Source organism: Argiope bruennichi, chromosome 11, assembly GCF_947563725.1.
Source record: "Argiope bruennichi chromosome 11, qqArgBrue1.1, whole genome shotgun sequence".
Classification (NCBI taxonomy): domain Eukaryota; kingdom Metazoa; phylum Arthropoda; class Arachnida; order Araneae; family Araneidae; genus Argiope; species Argiope bruennichi.
In genome coordinates, this window is record NC_079161.1 from 693,691 (window position 1) to 714,687 (window position 20,997).

Below are 20,997 nucleotides of genomic sequence, written 5' to 3' on the forward strand. Positions count from 1 at the left end.
TTAAAGCCACATGTTTATTTATTTATTTTCATTCTATAATGGTGCAAATCCATGCATGAAAGCCATGTGTATAAGAGAAGGAATGAGTCTGCGCATGCCCAGAGTGCCGGACCGAACTGAGACTTTTATGTGTACAATTTCTTCATTTTTTAAGTATTTTTATATATAATATTGAAATCTTTGTTAATTCTGTTCAAAATTTTACTTCCTGAAAAGAAAAATAATAATTTTCTCTATACTTAAAATTAAAAAAAAAAAAATAATAATATGATGAAAAGTGAAAGTAAAACGAATGGTAAGAGCGCGTATCGAACCTACGACCACTTGTTCGCAGGCTGACACTCGGACCACTAGGCAACATACGATCCGTTATGAGGTGGAATTTAAAGCCACATGTTTATTTATTTATTTTCATTCTATAATGGTGCAAATCCATGCATGAAAGCCATGTGTATAACAGAAGGAATGAGTCTGCGCATGCCCAGAGTCTCTGACCGAACTGAGACTTTTATTTGTACAATTTCTTTATTTTGGAAATATTTTTATATATAATATTGAAATCTTTGTTAATTTTGATCAAAATTTTTCTTCCTGAAAATAAAAATAATAATTTTATCTATACTTAAAATTAAAATAATAATATTATGATGAAAAGTGAAAGTAAACGAATGGTAAGAGTGCGGATCGAACCTACGACCACTTGTTTGCAGGCTGACACTCGGACCACTAGTCAACATAGTATCCGTTGGGAGGTCGAATTTAAAGCCACATGTTTATTTATTTATTTTCATTCTATAATGGTGCAAATCCATGCATGAAAGCCATGTGTATAACAGAAGGAAAGAGTCTGCGCATGCCCAGAGTCTCTGACCGAACTGAGACTTTTATTTGTACAATTTCTTTATTTTGGAAGTATTTTTATATATAATATTGAAATCTTTGTTAATTCTGTTCAAAATTTTTCTTCCTGAAAAGAAAAATAATAATTTTCTCTCTACTTAAAATTAAAAAAAAAAAACAATAATATGATGAAAAGTGAAAGTAAAACGAGTGGTGAGAGCGCGGATCGAACCTACGACCACTTGTTCGCAGGCTGACACTCGGACCACTATGCAACATACGATCCGTTGGGAGGTCGAATTTAAAGCCACATGTTTATTTATTTATTTTCATTCTATAATGGTGCAAATCCATGCATGAAAGCCATGTGTATAAGAGAAGGAATGAGTCTGCGCATGCCCAGAGTCTCTGACCGAACAGAGACTTTTATTTGTACAATTTCTTTATTTTGGAAGTATTTTTATATATAATATTGAAATATTTGTTAATTCTGTTCAAAATTTTACTTCCTGAAAAGAAAAAAAAAAATAATTTTCTCTATACTTAAAATTAAAAAAATAATAATAATATGATGATGAAAAGTGAAAATAAAACGAATGGTGAGAGCGCGGATCGAACCTACGACCACTTGTTCGCAGGCTGACACTCGGACCACTAGGCAACATACGATCCGTTGTGAGGTCGCATTTAAAGCCACATGTTTATTTATTTATTTTCATTCTATAATGGTGCAAATCCATGCATGAAAGCCATGTGTATAAGAGAAGGAATGAGTCTGCGCATGCCCAGAGTGCCGGACCGAACTGAGACTTTTATGTGTACAATTTCTTCATTTTTTAAGTATTTTTATATATAATATTGAAATCTTTGTTAATTCTGTTCAAAATTTTACTTCCTGAAAAGAAAAATAATAATTTTCTCTATACTTAAAATTAAAAAAAAAAAAATAATAATATGATGAAAAGTGAAAGTAAAACGAATGGTAAGAGCGCGTATCGAACCTACGACCACTTGTTCGCAGGCTGACACTCGGACCACTAGGCAACATACGATCCGTTATGAGGTGGAATTTAAAGCCACATGTTTATTTATTTATTTTCATTCTATAATGGTGCAAATCCATGCATGAAAGCCATGTGTATAACAGAAGGAATGAGTCTGCGCATGCCCAGAGTCTCTGACCGAACTGAGACTTTTATTTGTACAATTTCTTTATTTTGGAAATATTTTTATATATAATATTGAAATCTTTGTTAATTTTGATCAAAATTTTTCTTCCTGAAAATAAAAATAATAATTTTATCTATACTTAAAATTAAAATAATAATATTATGATGAAAAGTGAAAGTAAACGAATGGTAAGAGTGCGGATCGAACCTACGACCACTTGTTTGCAGGCTGACACTCGGACCACTAGTCAACATAGTATCCGTTGGGAGGTCGAATTTAAAGCCACATGTTTATTTATTTATTTTCATTCTATAATGGTGCAAATCCATGCATGAAAGCCATGTGTATAACAGAAGGAAAGAGTCTGCGCATGCCCAGAGTCTCTGACCGAACTGAGACTTTTATTTGTACAATTTCTTTATTTTGGAAGTATTTTTATATATAATATTGAAATCTTTGTTAATTCTGTTCAAAATTTTTCTTCCTGAAAAGAAAAATAATAATTTTCTCTCTACTTAAAATTAAAAAAAAAAAACAATAATATGATGAAAAGTGAAAGTAAAACGAGTGGTGAGAGCGCGGATCGAACCTACGACCACTTGTTCGCAGGCTGACACTCGGACCACTATGCAACATACGATCCGTTGGGAGGTCGAATTTAAAGCCACATGTTTATTTATTTATTTTCATTCTATAATGGTGCAAATCCATGCATGAAAGCCATGTGTATAAGAGAAGGAATGAGTCTGCGCATGCCCAGAGTCTCTGACCGAACTGAGACTTTTATTTGTACAATTTCTTTATTTTGGAAGTATTTTTATATATAATATTGAAATCTTTGTTAATTCTGTTCAAAATTTTTCTTCCTGAAAAAAAAAATAATAATTTTCTCTCTACTTAAAATTAAAAAAAAAAACAATAATATGATGAAAAGTGAAAGTAAAACGAGTGGTGAGAGCGCGGATCGAACCTACGACCACTTGTTCGCAGGCTGACACTCGGACCACTAGGCAACATACGATCCGTTGTGAGGTCGCATTTAAAGCCACATGTTTATTTATTTATTTTCATTCTATAATGGTGCAAATCCATGCATGAAAGCCATGTGTATAAGAGAAGGAATGAGTCTGCGCATGCCCAGAGTCCCGGACCGAACTGAGACTTTTATGTGTACAATTTCTTCATTTTTTAAGTATTTTTATATATAATATTGAAATCTTTGTTAATTCTGTTCAAAATTTTACTTCCTGAAAAGAAAAATAATAATTTTCTCTATACTTAATATTAAAAAAAAAATAATATGATGAAAAATGAAAGTAAAACGAACGGTGAGAGCGCGGATCGAACCTACGACCACTTGTTCGCAGGCTGACACTCGGACCACTATGCAACATACGATCCTTTGGGAGGTCGAATTTAAAGCCACATGTTTATTTATTTATTTTCATTCTATAATGGTGCAAATCCATGCATGAAAGCCTTGTGTATAAGAGAAGGAATGAGTCTGCGCATGCCCAGAGTCTCTGACCGAACTGAGACTTTTATTTGTACAATTTCTTTATTTTGGAAGTATTTTTATATATAATATTGAAATATTTGTTAATTCTGTTCAAAATTTTACTTCCTGAAAAGAAAAAAAAATCATTTTCTCTATACTTAAAATTAAAAAAATAATAATAATATGTTGATGAAAAGTGAAAATAAAACGAATGGTGAGAGCGCGGATCGAACCTACGACCACTTGTTCGCAGGCTGACACTCGGACCACTAGGCAACATACGATCCGTTGTGAGGTCGCATTTAAAGCCACATGTTTATTTATTTATTTTCATTCTATAATGGTGCAAATCCATGCATGAAAGCCATGTGTATAAGAGAAGGAATGAGTCTGCGCATGCCCAGAGTCCCGGACCGAACTGAGACTTTTATGTGTACAATTTCTTCATTTTTTAAGTATTTTTATATATAATATTGAAATCTTTGTTAATTCTGTTCAAAATTTTACTTCCTGAAAAGAAAAATAATAATTTTCTCTATACTTAAAATTAAAAAAAAAAATAATAATAATATGATGAAAAGTGAAAGTAAAACGAATGGTAAGAGCGCGTATCGAACCTACGACCACTTTTTCGCAGGCTGACACTCGGACCACTAGACAACATACGATGCGTTGGGAGGACGAATTTAAAGCCACATGTTTATTTATTTATTTTTATTCTATAATGGTGCAAATCCATGCATGAAAGCCATGTGTATAAGAGAAGGAATGAGTCTGCGCATGCTCAGAGTCTCTGACCGAACTGGGACTTTTATTTGTACAATTTCTTTATTTTGGAAGTATTTTGATATATAATATTGAAATCTTTGTTAATTCTGTTCAAAATTTTACTTCCTGAAAAGAAAAATAATAATTTTCTCTATACTTAATATTAAAAAAAATATATGATGAAAAGTGAAAGTAAAACGAGTGGTGAGAGCGCGGATCGAACCTACGACCACTTGTTCGCAGGCTGACACTCGGACCACTATGCAACATACGATCCGTTGGGAGGTCGAATTTAAAGCCACATGTTTATTTATTTATTTTCATTCTATAATGGTGCAAATCCATGCATGAAAGCCATGTGTATAAGAGAAGGAATGAGTCTGCGCATGCCCAGAGTCTCTGACCGAACTGAGACTTTTGTTTGTACAATTTCTTTATTTTGGAAGTATTTTTATATATAATATTGAAATCTTTGTTAATTCTGTTCAAAATTTTACTTCCTGAAAAGAAAAATAATAATTTTCTCTATACTTAAAATTTAAAAAAAAAATAATAATATGATGAAAAGTGAAAGTAAAACGAAAGGTGAGAGCGCGGATCGAACCTACGACCACTTGTTCGCAGGCTGACACTCGGACCACTAGGCAACATACGATCCGTTGGGAGGTCGAATTTAAAGCCACATGTTTATTTATTTATTTTCATTCTATAATGGTGCAAATCCATGCATGAAAGCCATGTGTATAAGAGAAGGAATGAGTCTGCGCATGCCCAGAGTCTCTGACCGAACTGAGACTTTTATTTATACAATTTCTTTATTTTGGAAGTATTTTTATATATAATATTGAAATATTTGTTAATTCTGTTCAAAATTTTACTTCCTAAAAAGAAGAATAATAATTTTCTCTATACTTAATATTAAAAAAAAAATAATATGATGAAAAGTGAAAGTAAAACAAACGGTGAGAGCGCGGATCGAACCTACGACCACTTGTTCGCAGGCTGACACTCGGACCACTATGCAACATACGATCCTTTGGGAGGTCGAATTTAAAGCCACATGTTTATTTATTTATTTTCATTCTATAATGGTGCAAATCCATGCATGAAAGCCTTGTGTATAAGAGAAGGAATGAGTCTGCGCATGCCCAGTATCTCTGACCGAAAAGAGACTTTTATTTGTACAATTTCTTTATTTTGGAAGTATTTTTATATATAATATTGAAATATTTGTTAATTCTGTTCAAAATTTTACTTCCTGAAAAGAAAAAAAAAATAATTTTCTCTATACTTAAAATTAAAAAAATAATAATAATATGATGATGAAAAGTGAAAATAAAACGAATGGTGAGAGCGCGGATCGAAACTACGACCACTTGTTCGCAGGCTGACACTCGGACCACTAGGCAACATACGATCCGTTGTGAGGTCGCATTTAAAGCCACATGTTTATTTATTTATTTTCATTCTATAATGGTGCAAATCCATGCATGAAAGCCATGTGTATAAGAGAAGGAATGAGTCTGCGCATGCCCAGAGTCCCGGACCGAACTGAGACTTTTATGTGTACAATTTCTTCATTTTTTAAGTATTTTTATATATAATATTGAAATCTTTGTTAATTCTGTTCAAAATTTTACTTCCTGAAAAGAAAAATAATAATTTTCTCTATACTTAAAATTAAAAAAAAAATAATAATAATATGATGAAAAGTGAAAGTAAAACGAATGGTAAGAGCGCGTATCGAACCTACGACCACTTGTTCGCAGGCTGACACTCGGACCACTAGGCAACATACGATGCGTTGGGAGGACGAATTTAAAGCCACATGTTTATTTATTTATTTTTATTCTATAATGGTGCAAATCCATGCATGAAAGCCATGTGTATAAGAGAAGGAATGAGTCTGCGCATGCTCAGAGTCTCTGACCGAACTGGAGCTTTTATTTGTACAATTTCTTTATTTTGGAAGTATTTTGATATATAATATTGAAATCTTTTTTAATTCAGTTCAAAATTTTACTTCCTGAAAAGAAAAATAATAATTTTCTCTATACTTAATATTAAAAAAAAAAATATGATGAAAAGTGAAAGTAAAACGAATGGTGACAGCGCGGATCGAACCTACGACCACTTGTTCGCAGGCTGACACTCGGACCACTAGGCAACATACGATCCGTTATGAGGTGGAATTTAAAGCCACATGTTTATTTATTTATTTTCATTCTATAATGGTGCAAATCCATGCATGAAAGCCATGTGTATAACAGAAGGAATGAGTCTGCGCATGCCCAGAGTCTCTGACCGAACTGAGACTTTTATTTGTACAATTTCTTTATTTTGGAAATATTTTTATATATAATATTGAAATCTTTGTTAATTTTGATCAAAATTTTTCTTCCTGAAAATAAAAATAATAATTTTATCTATACTTAAAATTAAAATAATAATAATATGATGAAAAGTGAAAGTAAACGAATGGTAAGAGTGCGGATCGAACCTACGACCACTTGTTTGCAGGCTGACACTCGGACCACTAGTCAACATAGTATCCGTTGGGAGGTCGAGTCTAAAGCCACATGTTTATTTATTTATTTTCATTCTATAATGGTGCAAATCCATGCATGAAAGCCATGTGTATAACAGAAGGAAAGAGTCTGCGCATGCCCAGAGTCTCTGACCGAACTGACACTTTTATTTGTACAATTTCTTTATTTTGGAAGTATTTTTATATATAATATTGAAATCTTTGTTAATTCTGTTCAAAATTTTTCTTCCTGAAAAGAAAAATAATAATTTTCTCTCTACTTAAAATTAAAAAAAAAAAACAATAATATGATGAAAAGTGAAAGTAAAACGAGTGGTGAGAGCGCGGATCGAACCTACGACCACTTGTTCGCAGGCTGACACTCGGACCACTATGCAACATACGATCCGTTGGGAGGTCGAATTTAAAGCCACATGTTTATTTATTTATTTTCATTCTATAATGGTGCAAATCCATGCATGAAAGCCATGTGTATAAGAGAAGGAATGAGTCTGCGCATGCCCAGAGTCTCTGACCGAACTGAGACTTTTATTTGTACAATTTCTTTATTTTGGAAGTATTTTTATATATAATATTGAAATATTTGTTAATTCTGTTCAAAATTTTACTTCCTGAAAAGAAAAAAAAATCATTTTCTCTATACTTAAAATTAAAAAAATAATAATAATATGTTGATGAAAAGTGAAAATAAAACGAATGGTGAGAGCGCGGATCGAACCTTCGACCACTTGTTCGCAGGCTGACACTCGGACCACTAGGCAACATACGATCCGTTGTGAGGTCGCATTTAAAGCCACATGTTTATTTATTTATTTTCATTCTATAATGGTGCAAATCCATGCATGAAAGCCATGTGTATAAGAGAAGGAATGAGTCTGCGCATGCCAGAGTCCCGGACCGAACTGAGACTTTTATGTGTACAATTTCTTCATTTTTTAAGTATTTTTATATATAATATTGAAATCTTTGTTAATTCTGTTCAAAATTTTACTTCCTGAAAAGAAAAATAATAATTTTCTCTATACTTAATATTAAAAAAAAAATAATATGATGAAAAGAGAAAGTAAAACGAACGGTGAGAGCGCGGATCGAACCTACGACCACTTGTTCGCAGGCTGACACTCGGACCACTATGCAACATACGATCCTTTGGGAGGTCGAATTTAAAGCCACATGTTTATTTATTTATTTTCATTCTATAATGGTGCAAATCCATGCATGAAAGCCTTGTGTATAAGAGAAGGAATGAGTCTGCGCATGCCCAGAGTCTCTGACCGAACTGAGACTTTTATTTGTACAATTTCTTTATTTTGGAAGTATTTTTATATATAATATTGAAATATTTGTTAATTCTGTTCAAAATTTTACTTCCTGAAAAGAAAAAAAAATCATTTTCTCTATACTTAAAATTAAAAAAATAATAATAATATGTTGATGAAAAGTGAAAATAAAACGAATGGTGAGAGCGCGGATCGAACCTACGACCACTTGTTCGCAGGCTGACACTCGGACCACTAGGCAACATACGATCCGTTGTGAGGTCGCATTTAAAGCCACATGTTTATTTATTTATTTTCATTCTATAATGGTGCAAATCCATGCATGAAAGCCATGTGTATAAGAGAAGGAATGAGTCTGCGCATGCCCAGAGTCCCGGACCGAACTGAGACTTTTATGTGTACAATTTCTTCATTTTTTAAGTATTTTTATATATAATATTGAAATCTTTGTTAATTCTGTTCAAAATTTTACTTCCTGAAAAGAAAAATAATAATTTTCTCTATACTTAAAATTAAAAAAAAAATAATAATAATATGATGAAAAGTGAAAGTAAAACGAATGGTAAGAGCGCGTATCGAACCTACGACCACTTGTTCGCAGGCTGACACTCGGACCACTAGGCAACATACGATGCGTTGGGAGGTCGAATTTAAAGCCACATGTTTATTATTTATTTTCATTCTATAATGGTGCAAATCCATGCATGAAAGCCATGTGTATAAGAGAAGGAATGAGTCTGCGCATGCCCAGAGTCTCTGACCGAACTGAGACTTTTATTTATACAATTTCTTTATTTTGGAAGTATTTTTATATATAATATTGAAATATTTGTTAATTCTGTTCAAAATTTTACTTCCTGAAAAGAAAAATAATAATTTTCTCTATACTTAATATTAAAAAAAAAATAATATGATGAAAAGTGAAAGTAAAACGAACGGTGAGAGCGCGGATCGAACCTACGACCACTTGTTCGCAGGCTGACACTCGGACCACTATGCAACATACGATCCTTTGGGAGGTCGAATTTAAAGCCACATGTTTATTTATTTATTTTCATTCTATAATGGTGCAAATCCATGCATGAAAGCCTTGTGTATAAGAGAAGGAATGAGTCTGCGCATGCCCAGTATCTCTGACCGAACAGAGACTTTTATTTGTACAATTTCTTTATTTTGGAAGTATTTTTATATATAATATTGAAATATTTGTTAATTCTGTTCAAAATTTTACTTCCTGAAAAGAAAAAAAAAATAATTTTCTCTATACTTAAAATTAAAAAAATAATAATAATATGATGATGAAAAGTGAAAATAAAACGAATGGTGAGAGCGCGGATCGAACCTACGACCACTTGTTCGCAGGCTGACACTCGGACCACTAGGCAACATACGATCCGTTGTGAGGTCGCATTTAAAGCCACATGTTTATTTATTTATTTTCATTCTATAATGGTGCAAATCCATGCATGAAAGCCATGTGTATAAGAGAAGGAATGAGTCTGCGCATGCCCAGAGTCCCGGACCGAACTGAGACTTTTATGTGTACAATTTCTTCATTTTTTAAGTATTTTTATATATAATATTGAAATCTTTGTTAATTCTGTTCAAAATTTTACTTCCTGAAAAGAAAAATAATAATTTTCTCTATACTTAAAATTAAAAAAAAAATAATAATAATATGATGAAAAGTGAAAGTAAAACGAATGGTAAGAGCGCGTATCGAACCTACGACCACTTGTTCGCAGGCTGACACTCGGACCACTAGGCAACATACGATGCGTTGGGAGGACGAATTTAAAGCCACATGTTTATTTATTTATTTTTATTCTATAATGGTGCAAATCCATGCATGAAAGCCATGTGTATAAGAGAAGGAATGAGTCTGCGCATGCTCAGAGTCTCTGACCGAACTGAGACTTTTATGTGTACAATTTCTTTATTTTGGAAGTATTTTCAAATATAATATTGAAATCTTTGTTAATTCTGTACAAAATTTTACTTCCTGAAAAGAAAAATAATAATTTTCTCTATACTTAAAACTTAAAAAAAAATAATAATATGATGAAAAGTGAAAGTAAAACGAAAGGTGAGAGCGCGGATCGAACCTACGACCACTTGTTCGCAGGCTGACACTCGGACCACTAGGCAACATACGATCCATTGGGAGGTCGAATTTAAAGCCACATGTTTATTTATTTATTTTCATTCTATAATGGTGCAAATCCATGCATGAAAGCCTTGTGTATAAGAGAAGGAATGAGTCTGCGCATGCCCAGAGTCTCTGACCGAACTGAGACTTTTATTTGTACAATTTCTTTATTTTGGAAGTATTTTTATATATAATATTGAAATATTTGTTAATTCTGTTCAAAATTTTACTTCCTGAAAAGAAAAAAAAAATAATTTTCTCTATACTTAAAATTAAAAAAATAATAATAATATGATGATGAAAAGTGAAAATAAAACGAATGGTGAGAGCGCGGATCGAACCTACGACCACTTGTTCGCAGGCTGACACTCGGACCACTACGCAACATACGATCCGTTGTGAGGTCGCATTTAAAGCCACATGTTTATTTATTTATTTTCATTCTATAATGGTGCAAATCCATGCATGAAAGCCATGTGTATAAGAGAAGGAATGAGTCTGCGCATGCCCAGAGTCTCGGACCGAACTGAGACTTTTATGTGTACAATTTCTTCATTTTTTAAGTATTTTTATATATAATATTGAAATCTTTGTTAATTCTGTTCAAAATTTTACTTCCTGAAAAGAAAAATAATAATTTTCTCTATACTTCAAATTAAAAAAAAAAATAATAATATGATGAAAAGTGAAAGTAAAACGAATGGTAAGAGCGCGTATCGAACCTACGACCACTTTTTCGCAGGCTGACACTCGGACCACTAGACAACATACGATGCGTTGGGAGGACGAATTTAAAGCCACATGTTTATTTATTTATTTTTATTCTATAATGGTGCAAATCCATGCATGAAAGCCATGTGTATAAGAGAAGGAATGAGTCTGCGCATGCTCAGAGTCTCTGACCGAACTGGGACTTTTATTTGTACAATTTCTTTATTTTGGAAGTATTTTGATATATAATATTGAAATCTTTGTTAATTCTGTTCAAAATTTTACTTCCTGAAAAGAAAAATAATAATTTTCTCTATACTTAATATTAAAAAAAAAATATGATGAAAAGTGAAAGTAAAACGAGTGGTGAGAGCGCGGATCGAACCTACGACCACTTGTTCGCAGGCTGACACTCGGACCACTAGGCAACATACGATTCGTTGTGAGGTCGCATTTAAAGCCACATGTTTATTTATTTATTTTCATTCTATAATGGTGCAAATCCATGCATGAAAGCCATGTGTATAAGAGAAGGAATGAGTCTGCGCATGCCCAGAGTCTCGGACCGAACTGAGACTTTTATGTGTACAATTTCTTCATTTTTTAAGTATTTTTATATATAATATTGAAATCTTTGTTAATTCTGTTCAAAATTTTACTTCCTGAAAAGAAAAATAATAATTTTCTCTATACTTAATATTAAAAAAAAAATATGATGAAAAGTGAAAGTAAAACGAGTGGTGAGAGCGCGGATCGAACCTACGACCACTTGTTCGCAGGCTGACACTCGGACCACTATGCAACATACGATCCGTTGGGAGGTCGAATTTAAAGCCACATGTTTATTTATTTATTTTCATTCTATAATGGTGCAAATCCATGCATGAAAGCCATGTGTATAAGAGAAGGAATGAGTCTGCGCATGCCCAGAGTCTCTGACCGAACTGAGACTTTTGTTTGTACAATTTCTTTATTTTGGAAGTATTTTTATATATAATATTGAAATATTTGTTAATTCTGTTCAAAATTTTACTTCCTGAAAAGAAAAATAATAATTTTCTCTATACTTAATATTAAAAAAAAAATAATATGATGAAAAGTGAAAGTAAAACGAACGGTGAGAGCGCGGATCGAACCTACGACCACTTGTTCGCAGGCTGACACTCGGACCACTATGCAACATACGATCCTTTGGGAGGTCGAATTTAAAGCCACATGTTTATTTATTTATTTTCATTCTATAATGGTGCAAATCCATGCATGAAAGCCTTGTGTATAAGAGAAGGAATGAGTCTGCGCATGCCCAGTATCTCTGACCGAACAGAGACTTTTATTTGTACCATTTCTTTATTTTGGAAGTATTTTTATATATAATATTGAAATATTTGTTAATTCTGTTCAAAATTTTACTTCCTGAAAAGAAAAAAAAAATAATTTTCTCTATACTTAAAATTAAAAAAATAATAATAATATGATGATGAAAAGTGAAAATAAAAGGAATGGTGAGAGCGCGGATCGAACCTACGACCACTTGTTCGCAGGCTGACACTCGGACCACTAGGCAACATACGATCCGTTGTGAGGTCGCATTTAAAGCCACATGTTTATTTATTTATTTTCATTCTATAATGGTGCAAATCCATGCATTAAAGCCATGTGTATAAGAGAAGGAATGAGTCTGCGCATGCCCAGAGTCCCGGACCGAACTGAGACTTTTATGTGTACAATTTCTTCATTTTTTAAGTATTTTTATATATAATATTGAAATTTTTGTTAATTCTGTTCAAAATTTTACTTCCTGAAAAGAAAAATAATAATTTTCTCTATACTTAAAATTAAAAAAATAATAATAATAATATGATGAAAAGTGAAAGTAAAACGAATGGTAAGAGCGCGTATCGAACCTACGACCACTTGTTCGCAGGCTGACACTCGGACCACTAGGCAACATACGATGCGTTGGGAGGACAAATTTAAAGCCACATGTTTATTTATTTATTTTTATTCTATAATGGTGCAAATCCATGCATGAAAGCCATGTGTATAAGAGAAGGAATGAGTCTGCGCATGCTCAGAGTCTCTGACCGAACTGGGACTTTTATTTGTACAATTTCTTTATTTTGGAAGTATTTTGATATATAATATTGAAATCTTTGTTAATTCTGTTCAAAATTTTACTTCCTGAAAAGAAAAATAATAATTTTCTCTATACTTAATATTAAAAAAAAATATGATGAAAAGTGAAAGTAAAACGAATGGTGAGAGCGCGGATCGAACATACGACCACTTGTTCGCAGGCTGACACTCGGACCACTAGGCAACATACGATCCGTTATGAGGTGGAATTTAAAGCCACATGTTTATTTATTTATTTTCATTCTATAATGGTGCAAATCCATGCATGAAAGCCATGTGTATAACAGAAGGAATGAGTCTGCGCATGCCCAGAGTCTCGGACCGAACTGAGACTTTTATTTGTACAATTTCTTTATTTTGGAAATATTTTTATATATAATATTGAAATCTTTGTTAATTTTGATCAAAATTTTTCTTCCTGAAAATAAAAATAATAATTTTATCTATACTTAAAATTAAAATAATAATAATATGATGAAAAGTGAAAGTAAACGAATGGTAAGAGTACGGATCGAACCTACGACCACTTGTTTGCAGGCTGACACTCGGACCACTAGTCAACATAGTATCCGTTGGGAGGTCGAATTTAAAGCCACATGTTTATTTATTTATTTTCATTCTATAATGGTGCAAATCCATGCATGAAAGCCATGTGTATAACAGAAGGAAAGAGTCTGCGCATGCCCAGAGTCTCTGACCGAACTGAGACTTTTATTTGTACAATTTCTTTATTTTGGAAGTATTTTTATATATAATATTGAAATCTTTGTTAATTCTGTTCAAAATTTTACTTCCTGAAAAGAAAAATAATAATTTTCTCTATACTTAAAATTTAAAAAAAAATAATAATATGATGAAAAGTGAAAGTAAAACGAAAGGTGAGAGCGCGGATCGAACCTACGACCACTTGTTCGCAGGCTGACACTCGGACCACTAGGCAACATACGATCCGTTGGGAGGTCGAATTTAAAGCCACATGTTTATTTATTTATTTTCATTCTATAATGGTGCAAATCCATGCAAGAAAGCCATGTGTATAAGAGAAGGAATGAGTCTGCGCATTCCCAGAGTCTCTGACTGAACTGAGACTTTTATGTGTACAATTTCTTTATTTTGGAAGTATTTTCAAATATAATATTGAAATCTTTGTTAATTCTGTACAAAATTTTACTTCCTGAAAAGAATAATAATAATTTTCTCTATACTTAAAATTTAAAAAAAAAATAATAATATGATGAAAAGTGAAAGTAAAACGAAAGGTGAGAGCGCGGATCGAACCTACGACCACTTGTTCGCAGGCTGACACTCGGACCACTAGGCAACATACGATCCGTTGGGAGGTCGAATTTAAAGCCACATGTTTATTTATTTATTTTCATTCTATAATGGTGCAAATCCATGCATGAAAGCCTTGTGTATAAGAGAAGGAATGAGTCTGCGCATGCCCAGAGTCTCTGACCGAACTGAGACTTTTATTTGTACAATTTCTTTATTTTGGAAGTATTTTTATATATAATATTGAAATATTTGTTAATTCTGTTCAAAATTTTACTTCCTGAAAAGAAAAAAAAATAATTTTCTCTATACTTAAAATTAAAAAAATAATAATAATATGATGATGAAAAGTGAAAATAAAACGAATGGTGAGAGCGCGGATCGAACCTACGACCACTTGTTCGCAGGCTGACACTCGGACCACTAGGCAACATACGATCCGTTGTGAGGTCGCATTTAAAGCCACATGTTTATTTATTTATTTTCATTCTATAATGGTGCAAATCCATGCATGAAAGCCATGTGTATAAGAGAAGGAATGAGTCTGCGCATGCCCAGAGTCTCGGACCGAACTGAGACTTTTATGTGTACAATTTCTTCATTTTTTAAGTATTTTTATATATAATATTGAAATCTTTGTTAATTCTGTTCAAAATTTTACTTCCTGAAAAGAAAAATAATAATTTTCTCTATACTTAATATTAAAAAAAAAATAATATGATGAAAAGTGAAAGTAAAACGAATGGTGAGAGCGCGGATCGAACCTACGACCACTTGTTCGCAGGCTGACACTCGGACCACCATGCAACATACGATCCGTTGGGAGGTCGAATTTAAAGCCACATGTTTATTTATTTATTTTCTTTTTTAATGGTGCAAATCCATGCATGAAAGCCTTGTGTATAAGAGAAGGAATGAGTCTGCGCATGCTCAGAGTCTCTGACCGAACTGGGACTTTTATTTGTACAATTTCTTTATTTTGGAAGTATTTTGATATATAATATTGAAATCTTTGTTAATTCTGTTCAAAATTTTACTTCCTGAAAAGAAAAATAATAATTTTCTCTATACTTAAAATTAAAAAAAAAAATAATATGATGATGAAAAGTGAAAGTAAAACGAATGGTGAGAGCGCGGATCGAACCTACGACCACTTGTTCGCAGGCTGACACTCGGACAACTAGGCAACATACGATCCGTTGGGTGGTCGAATTTAAAGCCAAATGTGTATTTATTTATTTTCATTCTATAATGGTGCAAATCCATGCATGAAAGCCATGTGTATAAGAGATGGAATGAGTCTGCGCATGCCCAGAGTCTCGGACTGAACTGAGACTTTTATGTGTACAATTTCTTTATTTTGGAAGTATTTTTATATATAATATTGAAATCTTTGTTAATTCTGTTCAAAATTTTACTTCCTGAAAAGAAAAATAATAATCTTCTCTATACTTAAAATTAAAAAAAAATAATAATATGATGAAAAGTGAAAGTAAAACGAATGGTAAGAGTGCGGATCGAACCTACGACCACTTGTTTGCAGGCTGACACTCGGACCACTAGTCAACATACTATCCGTCGGGAGGTCGAATTTAAAGCCACATGTTTATTTATTTATTTTCATTCTATAATGGTGCAAATCCATGCATGAAAGCCATGTGTATAAGAGAAGGAATGAGTCTGCGCATTCCCAGAGTCTCTGACTGAACTGAGACTTTTATGTGTACAATTTCTTTATTTTGGAAGTATTTTCAAATATAATATTGAAATCTTTGTTAATTCTGTTCAAAATTTTACTTCCTGAAAAGAAAAATAATAATTTTCTCTATACTTAAAATTAAAAAAAAATAATAATAATATGATGAAAAGTGAAAGTAAATCGAATGTTGAGAGCGCGGATCGAACCTACGACCACTTGTTCGCAGGCTGACACTCGGACCACTAGGCAACATACGATCCGTTGGGAGGTCGAATTTAAAGCCACATGTTTATTTATTTATTTTCATTCTATAATGGTGCAAATCCATGCATGAAAGCCATGTGTATAAGAGAAGGAATGAGTATGCGCATGGCCAGAGTCTCTGACCGAACTGAGACTTTTATTTGTACAATTTCTTTATTTTGGAAGTATTTTTATATATAATATTGAAATCTTTGTTAATTCTGTTCAAAATTTTACTTCCTGAAAAGAAAAATAATAATTTTCTCTATACTTAATATTAAAAAAAAAATAATATGATGAAAAGTGAAAGTAAAACGAATAATGAGAGCGCGGATCGAACCTACGACCACTTGTTCGCAGGCTGACACTCGGACCACTAGGCAACATAAGATCCGTTGGGAGGTCGAATTTAAAGCCACATGTTTATTTATTTATTTTCATTCTATAATGGTGCAAATCCATGCATGAAAGCCATGTGTATAAGAGAAGGAATGAGTCTGCGCATGCTCAGAGTCTCTGACCGAAATGAGACTTTTATTTATACAATTTCTTTATTTTGGAAGTATTTTTATATATAATATTGAAATATTTGTTAATTCTGTTCAAAATTTTACTTCCTGAAAAGAAAAAAAATAATTTTCTCTATACTTAATATTAAAAAAATAATAATAATATGATGAAAAGTGAAATTAAACGAATGGTGAGAGCGCGGATCGAACCTACGACCACTTGTTCGCAGGCTGACACTCGGACCACTAGGCAACATACGATCCGTTGGGAGGTCGAATTTAAACCCACATGTTTATTTATTTATTTTCATTCTATAATTGTGCAAATCCATGCATGAAAGCCATGTGTATAAAAGAAGGAATGAGTCTGCGCATGCCCAGAGTCTCTGACCGAACTGAAACTTTTGTTTGTACAATTTCTTTATTTTGGAAGTATTTTTATATATAATATTGAAATCTTTGTTAATTCTGTTCAAAATTTTACTTCCTGAAAAGAAAAATAATAATTTTCTCTATACTTAAAATTAAAAAAAAAAATAATATGATGATGAAAAGTGAAAGTAAAACGAATGGTGAGAGCGCGGATCGAACCTACGACCACTTGTTCGCAGGCTGACACTCGGACAACTAGGCAACATACGATCCGTTGGGTGGTCGAATTTAAAGCCAAATGTGTATTTATTTATTTTCATTCTATAATGGTGCAAATCCATGCATGAAAGCCATGTGTATAAGAGAAGGAATGAGTCTGCGCATGCCCAGAGTCTCGGACTGAACTGAGACTTTTATGTGTACAATTTCTTTATTTTGGAAGTATTTTTATATATAATATTGAAATCTTTGTTAATTCTGTTCAAAATTTTACTTCCTGAAAAGAAAAATAATAATCTTCTCTATACTTAAAATTAAAAAAAAATAATAATATGATGAAAAGTGAAAGTAAAACGAATGGTAAGAGTGCGGATCGAACCTACGACCACTTGTTTGCAGGCTGACACTCGGACCACTAGTCAACATACTATCCGTTGGGAGGTCGAATTTAAAGCCACATGTTTATTTATTTATTTTCATTCTATAATGGGGCAAATCCATGCATGAAAGCCATGTGTATAAGAGAAGGAATGAGTCTGCGCATGCCCAGAGTCTCTGACGGAACTGAGACTTTTATTTGTACAATTTCTTTATTTTGGAAGTATTTTTATATATAATATTGAAATCTTTGTTAATTCTGTTCAAAATTTTTCTTCCTGAAAAGAAAAATAATAATTTTCTCTATACTTAAAATTAAAAAAAAAAATAATAATATGATGAAAAGTGAAAGTAAAACGAATGGTGAGAGCGCGGATCGAACCTACGACCACTTGTTCGCAGGCTGACACTCGGACAAGTAGGCAACATACGATCCGTTGGGAGGTCGAAATTAAAGCCACATGTTTATATATTTATTTTCATTCTATAATGGTGCAAATCCATGCATGAAAGCCATGTGTATAAGAGAAGGAATGAGTCTGCATATGCCCAGAGTCTCGGACTGAACTGAGACTTTTATGTGTACAATTTCTTTATTTTGGAAGTATTTTTATATATAATATTGAAATCTTTGTTAATTCTGTTCAAAATTTTACTTCCTGAAAAGAAAAATAATAATTTTCTCTATACTTAAAATTAAAAAAATAATAATAATATGATGAAAAGTGAAAGTAAAACGAATGGAAGAGCGCGGATCGAACCTACGACCACTTGTTCGCAGGCTGACACTCGGACCACTAGGCAACATACGATGCTTTGGGAGGACGAATTTAAAGCCGCATGTTTATTTATTTATTTTTATTCTATAATGGTGCATATCCATGCATGAAAGCCATGTGTATAAGAGAAGGAATGAGTCTGCGCATGCTCAGAGTCTCTGACCGAACTGAGACTTTTATTTGTACAATTTCTTTATTTTGGAAGTATTTTGATATATAATATTGAAATCTTTGTTAATTCTGTTCAAAATTTTACTTCCTGAAAAGAAAAATAATAATTTTCTCTATGCTTAAAATTAAAAAAAAATAATAATAATATGATGAAAAGTGAAAGTAAAACGAATGGTGAGAGCGCGGATCGAACCTACGACCACTTGTTCGAAGGCTGGCACTCGGACCACTAGGCAACATACGATGCGTTGGGAGGACGAATTTAAAGCCACATGTTTATTTATTTATTTTCATTCTATAATGGTGCAAATCCATGTATGAAAGCCATGTGTATAAGAGAAGGAATGAGTCTGCGCATGCCCAGAGTCTCTGACAGAACTGAGACTTATATTTGTACAATTTCTTTATGTTGGAAGTATTTTTATATATAATATTGAAATCTTTGTTAATTCTGTTCAAAATTTTACTTCCTGAAAAGAAAAATAATAATTTTCTCTATACTTAAAATTAAAAAAATAATAATAATATGATGATGATGAAAAGTGAAAGTAAAACGAATATTGAGAGCGTGGATCGAACCTACGACCACTTGTTCGCAGGCTGAAACTCGGACCACTAGACAACATACGATCCGTTGGGAGGTGGAATTTAAAGCCACATGTTTATTTATTTATTTTCATTCTATAATGGTGCAAATCCATGCATGAAAGCCATGTGTATAAGAGAAGGAATGAGTCTGCGCATTCCCAGAGTCTCTGACTGAACTGAGACTTTTATGTGTACAATTTCTTTATTTTGGAAGTATTTTCAAATATAATATTGAAATCTTTGTTAATTCTGTACAAAATTTTACTTCCTGAAAAGAAAAATAATAATTTTCTCTATACTTAAAATTTAAGAAAAAATAATAATATGATGAAAAGTGAAAGTAAAACGAAAGGTGAGAGCGCGGATCGAACCTACGACCACTTGTTCGCAGGCTGACACTCGGACCACTAGGCAACATACGATCCGTTGGGAGGTCGAATTTAAAGCCACATGTTTATTTATTTATTTTTATTCTATAATGGTGCAAATCCATGCATGAAAGCCATGTGTATAAGAGAAGGAATGAGTCTGCGCATTCCCAGAGTCTCTGACTGAACTGAGACTTTTATGTGTACAATTTCTTTATTTTGGAAGTATTTTCAAATGTAATATTGAAATCTTTGTTAATTCTGTACAAAATTTTACTTCCTGAAAAGAAAAATAATAATTTTCTCTATACTTAAAATTTAAGAAAAAATAATAATATGATGAAAAGTGAAAGTAAAACGAAAGGTGAGAGCGCGGATCGAACCTACGACCACTTGTTCGCAGGCTGACACTCGGACCACTAGGCAACATACGATCCGTTGGGAGGTCGAATTTAAAGCCACATGTTTATTTATTTATTTTCATTCTATAATGGTGCAAATCCATGCATGAAAGCCATGTGTATAAGAGAAGGAATGAGTATGCGCATGCCCAGAGTCTCTGACCGAACTGAGACTTTTATTTGTACAATTTCTTTATTTTGGAAGTATTTTTATATATAATATTGAAATCTTTGTTAATTCTGTTCAAAATTTTACTTCCTGAAAAGAAAAATAATAATTTTCTCTATACTTAATATTAAAAAAAAAAAATAATATGATGAAAAGTGAAAGTAAAACGAATGGTAAGAGCGCGTATCGAACCTACGACCACTTGTTCGCAGGCTGACACTCGGACCACTAGGCAACATACGATCCGTTGGGAGGTCGAATTTAAAGCCACATGTTTATTTATTTATTTTCATTCTATAATGGTGCAAATCCATGCATGAAAGCCTTGTGTATAAGAGAAGGAATGAGTCTGCGCATGCACAGAGTCTCTGACCGAACTGAGACTTTTATTTGTACAATTTCTTTATTTTGGAAGTATTTTTATATATAATATTGAAATATTTGTTAATTCTGTTCAAAATTTTACTTCCTGAAAAGAAAAAAAATAATTTTCTCTATACTTAAAATTAAAAAAATAATAATAATATGATGATGAAAAGTGAAAATAAAACGAATGGCGAGAGCGCGGATCGAACCTACGACCACTTGTTCACAGGCTGACACTCGGACCACTAGGCAACATACGATTCGTTGTGAGGTCGCATTTAAAGCCACATGTTTATTTATTTATTTTCATTCTATAATGGTGCAAATCCATGCATGAAAGCCATGTGTATAAGAGAAGGA